The sequence below is a fragment of the Scomber japonicus genome, chromosome 16 (assembly GCF_027409825.1).
Source record: "Scomber japonicus isolate fScoJap1 chromosome 16, fScoJap1.pri, whole genome shotgun sequence".
Classification (NCBI taxonomy): Eukaryota; Metazoa; Chordata; class Actinopteri; order Scombriformes; family Scombridae; genus Scomber; species Scomber japonicus.
The window spans coordinates 31,530,321-31,538,955 of record NC_070593.1 but is presented as its reverse complement, the minus strand read 5'-3'; the positions used below and the strand labels follow the sequence as shown (position 1 = coordinate 31,538,955).

At 38.9% G+C, this 8,635-nt stretch overlaps 1 pseudogene; it reads right to left on the bottom strand.

Annotated features, from left to right (window-relative positions):
* Positions 1-251: 251 nt before the first annotated feature.
* On the bottom strand, positions 252-5,500 carry LOC128375012 (G2/M phase-specific E3 ubiquitin-protein ligase-like; annotated as a pseudogene).
* Positions 5,501-8,635: the final 3,135 nt, after the last annotated feature.

Below are 8,635 nucleotides of genomic sequence, written 5' to 3'. Positions count from 1 at the left end.
TTGTATGTTTGCAAGAGTGGAAGTGTGATTGTGTTGGCGCATGTATTCGCTAAGGGATACACGGACTCCTGTGTAAATGTGATGCATGGACGGGGTGTCATTCCTGCAGGTGGGATTGACTTCAGGCCTGTGGTAAACATGAACACCTCCTCCAGTGACACAGGTCCTTGTTCTGTAAAAAGAGCAGCCATTAGATACATTTCCAATCATGTAAAATCAGATTTTATTATCTTATCAGAACAGTATTTTCCTCACAAACCTTCACAGTCCATAATATAGTCTCCCCAGAAACTGAGTGCCAAGTTTTCTGTTGTCCTCCTGCTGCTTCCTGCTAGACTGAGCTGTGGCCTAAAGAGTTCTTCAAGTTCTGTAGCAGTCAGCCTCTTGTCCATGTGACACAGCACTGGAGCCAGTACACTGGGATGTTGGCAAAGGGCATCAAGAAAGTGAAGGCTGGCTAGTCCTTGTTTGAATCTATTAAAGGATACAGATTAGTGAATAGTTGCAGGCAGTAAAACTCATCATACATTTTTTTGTTACAACATACAAGGTAATTACTGTAGGTATATTATTTCAGGCCATGTACAGTGCTTGTTTTAGCCCAGAAACACGCTGCATACTGCTTCACAGATTTTCTGAATATTGTCTTAATTTTCATTAACATAGGCACATCAGAGACACATCTCATGCAGGCAGTGTGGCTGCTCTAACCTGATAACATGGCCGCTGAAATGAAAATGATATATGACATTGTCCTTATTTATTTGAACTTTGCCCCATTCAACACAATCATTCAAAAAACATCCAGCCTTACCTTTCAATTGCGCTGTAATTTCTGTCAATGATGTACCATTTAAGGTATTCTGACACAACTGCGTGTCTGTCTTCCACAGAGTTGACATGCCTGAAGCATCCAGCAGTTTGAAGCAAGGAGCTGTGCTTCAGTAATACGTCTTGCAGAGACACCAAAGAATCTGCCAGCTCAATCTGAATGGGAGACAGAGACATGGAGAGGGAGAGAGCAAGAGAGAGACAGACAGACCAACAGACAGTGAAAGAAATATATATAACAGCCAATTCAGATAAATTATATTATAAGGCCAAGACAAAATAAACCTTTCAAATGTAGTTTCAATGTTTTTAGTAATGCATACATAATTTGAGTATTATGGTGTTTCTGCACACACATTTGCATGAGGGCCTCTACTGTAAACTCTATTAGAAGTACTGCGCTAAGCATTTCAGTAAACAATACATTCATGACAATGACCAGTGTAGTCTCTATGTCATACCTCATTAAGAGCTCTCCCTATCTCATCATCTGTCACATCCTTCACATTAGCACAGAAACCAGGTTGTCCAACAATATGGTTCACCAGGTCCTTAGAGAGAAAATGTGGGCCTGGTCCTCCATGAACTACGGACACAGCTATCATTTTCCCTGCCAAGAAATACTCATCCTCTCTGATTGCTGGGGGATGTACAGGGTGGAAAACAACCTTCATTGAGTCAGGTCGCTACAGTACATCACATTACAACAAGTATAAATTCAGTATCTGTAGGAATCAGAAAGTAAAGCACCTGAAAATTTGATTCACACATTGTTTACTGTCTTACATTAAACTATTGAAGGTCTGGGGCTGACAACAAACCTGTAGCATTGTACACCAAGTACCGACTCTCCGGGGGTCCTTGAAAAATGGGTCGAGACTGCAACTGGCTCATTAGAAGTGTCAGAAATTCTCGTTTTGGACCTCCAGTGTCTATTCCTTCCTCAAAGGAGCCTGCATCATCACTGAACTTCACAAGTAAATCCGATTTTTCGGAGAAGCTTGAGCGTTTGAATCCTCTGAATGCTCCATCCCAAACATTTGAGCGTGTGATATTGAATCTGCTGACAGTTTTGTGGTCAATGGCATCTGCTTATTCCGCAATGACCATGGCTGCAGATATACCTGTGTCCCTATGACAATAGATGAACAGAATAGAATAGAACAAAAAATATATAAAATACTTCATCACTTCTCCAAGATGCTATGGAAAATGTTTTCATGTTTTATAAAATTATTTTTACAATGTACAGAAAAGAGTGGAAAAATGCATTCCATTATGTTTAACACTATAGAGTATTATTTTGCATTTGACCAGGTTTTTCCACAAAAGATAAATTACCAAGTTAAACATTAGTCTGAACTTCTTGCTGAACTCCTTTACACAAGATGTCTCCTACTTCAGTAAAATGTTCATTCTTCTAATTATTATTATTATTATTATTTTTTTTTTTACTGGTGTAGGTTTTTCATTAAACATGGTATATAGCTTGCCATGTCCAAAAGCACTGATGTGGTCCTTTTAAAGATCTTCAATATTGACTTCACAATGGTATTAAAAAAGGTTCTAAGATTACCTCTAATAAGACACAAAATTTCAAGTTCACAAAATTGCAGACAATAATACTTACTTGGCTGTTTTTGCAGGGTCAGTGCTTATGGGTACAACATCACAATCTTGACTGTCGTCCTCATCATCCTCAATTACAATGGGAGCATACAGCTGTGTGTACTTGCTGCAAATAACAAATATATGAATCTCTTATCTATTAACAATTTATGGTTAGATACATGACAGTGAGTGTTGAAACCCGAAAAAGAAACACTACCTGTACAATGTGTTTTCCATTGTCTTCACAGTAGTCGCAGTGGCAAGGGCCGCATCTGCAACACTAAACATTGATCATTAAAAGTGATTAGCTTGTTTAGGAGAGGGCAAGATGTGCAGGTGAATCCGCTTTGATGTGAAAAGTAGCACAACAGAATGTTGCCAGGGTCCAATCACAATATATTGCAAACTTCTCAAAAACTAAAAACATGCATCTAGTAAGAGCAAAAAATACAATTACCCCGTTTCTGGAACTTTTGGTATAGGGCTGCTTTCATGCCGAGGTTTGAATGGCTGTAGTAAAACAAAAAACAATAACACATTACATATGAAAATACAAAACTTAATTTCCTAATACTAGTGGGAAACCGATTAATCTGGCATTTTGAGATAATCCTCTCATTAGGGCAATAAACAACAAGACCAGATCAAAACCTAACATATGATCGACATGTGGGTCTTTTAATTTGAAATGGATACAGAAAGTAGTAGAATTCTGCTGACCAATGTTGTAACTTCATATATATATGGGTAATCAGCTGCTCAGCTCTCTAAATATCAGTATCAACCATTGAAAATCCCAACCACTACTGAATATCTTTCAAAAATTTTCATTTTAAATAAATAAATGTGTTGCACTCACCAGTGTGTCAGATAGATCAACGTCTGTGGGTCTGTTTATGAAAATCTCAGAGTCGGAGTCAGAAATGTCTGCCACTTCTCCAACTGTAAAACACAAAACAATTCACGCTGGCATTGAAGTTTTAACTGTAGTCATTATTTACAATAATACATCATTTAACACACACGCTTATGTACAGGGAGTGATAACGGCTAACTGCCTTGCTCAGGAGCGGAATGGTGGCTGTCATTTGATCAAACTCATAACCAGTGTTCCATTTTGAACCCCAGATCCCTAACCACAAGGTGGCCACCACCACTCCACTTTCATTTAATGATAAAAATTTAAAAAGTAGCTAAATCCAAGAGAAAGTGTCGAATGGAAAGTCGCCTTGACACACTGTGCCAGAAGCAGCTGGTTTTAGCTCAATGTCAGATCTCTGCTTGAGCAAACATAGCTTTACACTCAGCAATTTCTTGGATACTTTGTTTTTTTACATCATTAACTAGCTACAGTCTCTCTTAGAGGTAAAACAACTAGGCACAGGAGTTACAGATGAAAAAACCACACATACCTTCTTCAAAGTCCTTCTTAGAACATATGAAAATGGTGATTCGTTGGTATGTTTTGCCTAGTTCTGCCTTGTATTCTTTTAGAATAAAAGGTCTTTGTGTCCCAGGGGTATTGATGACTTCAGATCCATCCGGATAAAGAAGGATGAAGGGTCCTTCATCCAAATCTTTGTTGAAGTCCCTCATTTTTTTCACAGCCTGATGAAGAAGACTTTGAGCAGTGCTGTCAGGGTCTGTTGTCAAGGAAAGTGTTTTCCCACGTAGTGGCTTCAGACCACATTTCTGAGCAGTCATCAAGCCAAGATTGATCTGCAATAGAAAACAGAGGGTGATTTTACATCTGGGTTAAAGAGCAATGCTTAATTCAAGAGTGATCGTTTTGCTGTCACAAGGCTGGCATATGTTACATTTAGATGCTAAATGGATCTTTACTTAATCTAGTAAATGGCAGATTTGGGAGGTACTTTTGGAAAACAAAAAACTTATGGTTGATCTTGGCCATATAATTGCTTCGAAAAAATAATTTCTCTTCCACAGTAGCCTACACTTTTGATATTCATGATCAGAAATCAGTTGAAAAAAATGTAAAACAAGAAATTTAATGCTTTTTTGAGAGTTAATTGACTACACACGAGCCTATTAGTGTATATATATATATATATATATATATATATGTATAGATTTTAAACAATTATATATGTATACAAATATATCAGTTGTCATTAAATTGACCCTATGAGGCTCATGTTTAGAGGGTTACCTGTTGTCACCTTACTCTTACCTGAACATTCCTCTTTTCCTTTTTTTTCATCCCACTTTTACCAAAGCAAAATTTTTGCCTTTCCTCTGCCTTTTTCTGCTTGTATTCCAGAAAGGTTTTCATCAATGGGGTTGGATTTGAGGATTGAGGATTCTGTGATACTACAGGGAAGCAAACGAAAAATGCGTTCTTATTACAGATGCATAAATACGACAATAGCGGTATAAACAAAATGCATGGCTAGACTACGCAGGGTTTTCCCCTATAACTGTTTCCAGTACGGGTGGGAGACATGAGCTGTTTTCAAACACAAACTCCTGGCTTGTGTTTACCTGGTTACAAAATTAAAGTTCACACAGGTTTCGGACATCCAGGTTGACTTACTAACGTTAGCTGGCAGGGTAAAGACCTAGTAGTAGACATAACGTTAATTGAAACTCCCAACTACCGCGCAGTTGGCTGTCAGCGTAGCAGTACAGTACATTTTTCAGTACAAATGTAATGACGTACAATTTTAACACATCTAAAAAGAACATGTAATGCCATTCCCACTACCTTCACTCAACGCTCCCTGTTGCTGGGCTCTCTTTTGTCTCGTTTTTTAAATTAGCAAGCCTAACCTTACTTTACTACTTCTAAAGTTATCAAACGGAGAGAAATGTCCTACCTTCCCCCTAGTCACGTCGTACTCTACGATACTCTATATTGCCGGCTATACGCCAATAAAGTGCCAGAGTATATCGTTTTCAACATTTTCTTCATTTTTTCGGAACCATGTAGCCTGCGGACCACCAGGTCCGAGAAACCCATTCACTACTAAATTAGCAATAATTAACGTTTCATTAACTTACCTGAAGGCTGTCCGTTGGTGGGTTCAACACCAAGCATCTCGTGAAGCCCCTTACCACAACCACAGCAAAAGTTAGGCCGTTCGAGGACTTCAGGGACCTTTTTGCCACAATGAGGGCAATACATCTTCATTAACCTTCTGATGCTAAATGTAGTCCGTCCGAGTCGTAAACTACCTGGTATGGCGTAAAGCAGCCTTTCCCACCTGTTAAAAAGATGGACGTGCTTTTGTCCAATCAGCAATTATCCTTGTCATAGCAGGTACCTACCCTTTCCGTTAGGAGTTAATGTCGTTGTGTTTTCCTTTTTGTCGTTGTGTTTTTGTTAATGTCGTTGTGTTTTCCTTTTTGTCGTTGTGTTTTTGTTAATGTCGTTGTGTTTTTGTTAATGTCGTTGTGTTTTTCTTTTTGTCGTTGTGTTTTTGTTAATGTCGTTGTGTTTTCCTTTTTGTCGTTGTGTTTTTGTTAATGTCGTTGTGTTTTCCTTTTTGTCGTTGTGTTTTTGTTATTGTCGTTGTGTTTTTGTTAATGTCGTTGTGTTTTCGTTTTTGTCGTTGTGTTTTTCTTTTTGTCGTTGTGTTTTTCTTTTTGTCGTTGTGTTTTTGTTAATGTCGTTGTGTTTTTGTTAATGTTGTTGTGTTTTTCTTTTTGTCGTTGTGTTTTCCTTTTTGTCGTTGTGTTTTCCTTTTTGTCGTTGTGTTTTTGTTAATGTCGTTGTGTTTTCCTTTTTGTTGGTGTCGTTTGCCCTTCAGGGCCACCGTAGATATGTCTCCTCTTATTATAATGTCTCTGGTGAAGCTCTTTCTGTGTCTTGAATCAAAATGAATAGCCTTTAGCTTAGCAACGGAGGTCCTTCAGTGGGCGGTGCTAATATCGTCAGCTCTGACGACACTGCCTCCGTCTTCCTCTTCCGCTGCTCCACAAATTTGAGAGAATAAAATCCCTATCGCCCCCTAATGGCTGATTTGGTGAACTGCATTTGAATACCTTTTTGAGGCAAATCTTTGTCCATGTAAAAGTAAAGAAGCTGTGTGAACTTTAACCAATTTATTCAAATTTGGTTTAAAAACAATAATTGATTAACAGATTAATTAATTACCAATTTTGTTCATTTCCTTTTGCCATTAAGATAAATTTGTGTGAAATCTGTTTAAGATTAATAACACTTGTAAACATCACAGCAAACTAGTCCTAACAGATAACATTGTTTTACATTTGAATTAAACTGTACTTTTAAAGAACTCTTAAAGTGACTTTGAATTTCAGTACACATATATTCATATGTGCCCTCCCATCCTCACATCACTTTAAGTTGATTGATTTATTTCATAAAACAAATAAACAAATAAATTCAATAAATGACTACACATAGTCTATTTGCTTGCTTCCATACTTTAATATCACATTAATTTAACAGGAGCAAAGCTTACTATTTTAAATTTACTGTCAAAGCAAACAACAGTAAAATTTTAAACCCTTTATCCAAAGTAATTTCAAAGGATTACTTATTAAACTGAATAACTTTAACCATCATAATAATAATCCTTCTTTGTTTCTGCTTTACATCTATACATCTATAGTTGTTTACAAACAACTTAGGTAATATACAGATCTTCGCTTCAATCTGTGTACTTAACACAAATTAATTTAGAATTTAATTAAGATTCTTCACTGAGCATCAGATTTCTTAACCAAGTCACCGTCATGTCCAACTCTCAAAATCTAGACATGACTTCTTCAACTGTACCTGAAATCTCAAGTCATGAGGACCCCCTTGAGAATTTGGAGACTACATTAGCAGACATAACTGAGAGTTTGCTGCCTGGCTATGCAGCGCATATCCAGCAAACCAACCCCTTTGAGGTTGTGTCAATAATGACTGGCCTTGTTTCAAAGTCCATGTCCAAGCCACTGAAAGATAAAGCACTAACTAAAATGTTAGGTAGCTTAGCTTTTGTAGCAGCCGCACGACTCAAAAATGCCTATGAATTGATTGAACGAACCAGAGCCAATCTGGCAACAAGTTAAGCAGTTACAACAAGAGAATGAACTTCTCAAACACCACCTGGAGGTGTCCAAACAATCTGCAGCTCAAGCTGAAAAAGAGCTAACAGCTCAATGCATTGAACTTAACAAAGCAAAAGTTGAGTTACAAGAACAGCTGGGTGAGGTAAGTAAGACCCGAGACGAGGTCCACACCCACCTTGAACGCGCATTGGATGAAATTGATAACTTAGAGTTACGAAACCAAGCTTACGCTACCCACCTGGAAGCCAGAGAAAAACAAAATCAACAGCTAAAACAACAATTAGCTGAAGCTAGGGACAGCGCTAAAGAAGCTCGCAAACAACAGGAGATCACTCAGAGTGAGCTCATTTCAGCTAAAAGAGAGCTACAATACTCCCTTGAGATAGTTCGAACACAACGAAACATGTTCGACGACTCTTTCCACCCAGTCAAAATGACTCCCCCTCCACCAGCTCCCCTGCCATCAGGCACCTATGGTGCACACAGTCTCTCAGATCGGGACCTTGACAAGATGGCACGTACCATACCGCGTTTCGAACCCACTCCTGGTGATTTCTATGACATCACCATGTACTTGAAAGATATCGAGTTCTACTTGCGAGACTTTCCCAACGCGACTTTGAACCATCGTATATATCTCATCAAAGTGACTTCCAATACCATTGTCAACAGGTTCCTCGAGCGACAGCCTGACCACGTCAGGAAGGATTATGTCCTGCTTAGACAGGCCCTAGAGAAGGAGTTCTCAGACCCGATCTCACGATCTGGCTTAAGCGTCGCCATGATTGTCAAACAGGGGAGGCAAGAATCTCCTCAACATTACTACCATCGCCTCCTTCAGGCCTACTTTGGTTCCAGAAATGAGCCTGGGATGGAGGAAGACTTGGACTTCAAAACCCTCTTCATCCAAAACCTCCATCCCGGGACCAGTCGCCATCTTGGAATCATGGCAAATCCACGCACGTTAACCATCCAACAACTGCGTGAACTCGCTTCCTTGGGATTTGCTAAACAAAAGCAATCTCAGATCAAACAATCTGATCCTGTCGTCTTAGCCACTGACACAGAGTCCTTGCCCATGGAACTAGAAGGGGCTTATAATAATATAGGACACAATTCGGCAGCGCCTGCCTCCCAACCTTATCAG